General features: G+C 47.6%; 1 long non-coding RNA gene across 4 annotated transcripts in view; it reads right to left on the bottom strand.

Annotated features, from left to right (window-relative positions):
* LOC104874994 overlaps nt 1-1,980 on the bottom strand; it is a 173,187-nt gene that overhangs the window by 32,846 nt on the left and 138,361 nt on the right. For all 4 annotated transcript variants that reach the window (XR_783916.3, XR_004516958.1, XR_783915.3 and 1 more), the window contains one exon: nt 1,238-1,389. This is a non-coding gene — a long non-coding RNA (uncharacterized LOC104874994). The remainder of the gene's footprint in view (nt 1-1,237; nt 1,390-1,980) is intronic.

The following is a 1,980-nucleotide window of genomic DNA, read 5'->3' on the forward strand; positions in this document are numbered from 1 at the left end:
CACACACAAAAAAAAAGGAAAGAGAGAGAGAGAGAGAGAGAGAGAGAGAGAGAGAGAGAGATAAGGAAGGAGGGGTGGGGGAGAAAGGAAGAAAAGGAAAACTTGTTCTTTTAATCTCACACTGGCCAGCAGGCCCTACAGAACAGAGCAGAGCCAGCACCAGCCTGCAGCCTGTGCCTGGACTCCTGTGAGATGCAGCATCAGTGACTAGCAGCCTGGCATCTATTTGATCTGCTGCCCATCCTGAATGATCCGCAGTCCTGCCGTTTACCTTCTAGCTTGGACCTTGGCCTTTCCCTCCTGGCTTGAAAGATATAGACTCTCCTTCAGCTTGACCTCCAGTGTTTCTTTTATATTCTCCAGGAGAGCTGGGTGTGCTGGCACACACCTGTGATCCCAGCACTTGGGAGGCTAAGGCAGGAGGATCGCTGTGAGTTCAAGACCAGCTTGGACTACATAGTGAGTTCACGGCTAGCCCAAACAACAGAGCAAGACTCTGTCTCAAAACAAACAAACAAACCTCAATATATTCTCAATTCTATCTCAAGAAGATAGAAGCTGAAAGCCTATACTCTTGCATCCTCCTTAGCTATGATCCCAGGCCCACAAAGGACATGGAAATACTGTAGTACTGTTTGTTGCTGCCCACTTGTTCTATAAGTAAGGGACACTTGCTTTGGTCTAGTGTTTTACTGTTTTCTCGACACTGGGGATCGAACTCAGGACCTTGAACTTGCGAGGCAGATGTGACACCACTGAGTTAAATCCCCAGCCCTGGTTCAGTGGCTTTGATTATTCTCTGTCTCCTTTTTCTCCTGTTCCTTCTTCTCTTTTTCTCTCAAAGCCACTTTCTCCTCCCACCCTTCTATTATATGGGATTTCTGTGAAGTCTCCTTGAAAAGAAAGGGGTATTTCCTTCTTTTTTCTCCACCCCCATCCCACTGCTTGAAACACAGATGCAATGGCTGGAGCTCTAGTAGCCATCTTGGACCATAAGGATAAAGGTCACATATCCTACAAATGACAGAGCAGAGAGCTTGAGGGAAGCTCAGATCTCTGATAATTATGTGACATCACCATACTACAGGCTGCCTGTTTCTGAGCTCCATAAAAGAGAAACAGACTTCTGTTTAAGTCATTATTCTTTTGTGATTTATAAAGTTCAATTCCAAGCAATAAATCTTCATCCCTCCCACCCAAGTGAGCTCAGAAGCCACTGTGCAGGGCCCCAGCTTACCTTGGAATCCTTCCATGGCCAAGAGAGGACTGGCTGCTCAGTGTGACATGTGCCGTCTCTTAAGGCTTCTGCCCAGAACTAACACGTCATTTCCGCTCACACAAATTACGATGGCCAAATCTTAGGGCAACAGGGTGGGGATGTATAGTCCTCTAGAGGAAGGACAGGAAATATGTAGGAATGATAACACAATCCACCTTACAGTCAACACAAAGCAGAACAGCAATAACAACAACAAAACCGAACATGGAAGGGCCACAGGGCTGGCCTGAGGTCCTGCGGGCCCGCAGGAGGCAGAGTTTGAACCAGGGCAAGGCTGGGTCCAGGGCTGGCATCTTCCCATTGCACCTACTGCCTCTCAAAAGGGACAGGGGATGTGACAGCTTATGATGTCCCCCAGGCAGGCAGTGCCTGGTGAAGTCAAGCTCACATTCTGCTGCGGGTCCTGCTTGCCAGCTGACCCCCTTTCTGTACGCTGCTTGGGGACAGCGGTTATAATCGTCCCATCTTTCTCCCATTCTTCCTCACTTTTAGGGTCCACAGCATGAACATTTATGACTGCAACAGAGACTCGGAAGTGCAGCCTGCCAATGACTTTATGTAGGGAAACCGAACACTTCCAGGAATGTGCGCTGTGGCCTCACGCACACAGGCCTTTCCAAAAGCCTTTATAGCAGACAAGGTAGTCATCTTGGGAACTTTTTTCTTCTTCTTCTGCTTTTTTTTTTTTTTTTATTTTTTTT

This window comes from Fukomys damarensis, unplaced genomic scaffold, assembly GCF_012274545.1.
Source record: "Fukomys damarensis isolate Sample0158 unplaced genomic scaffold, DMR_v1.0_HiC HiC_scaffold_13, whole genome shotgun sequence".
NCBI lineage: Eukaryota > Metazoa > Chordata > Mammalia > Rodentia > Bathyergidae > Fukomys > Fukomys damarensis.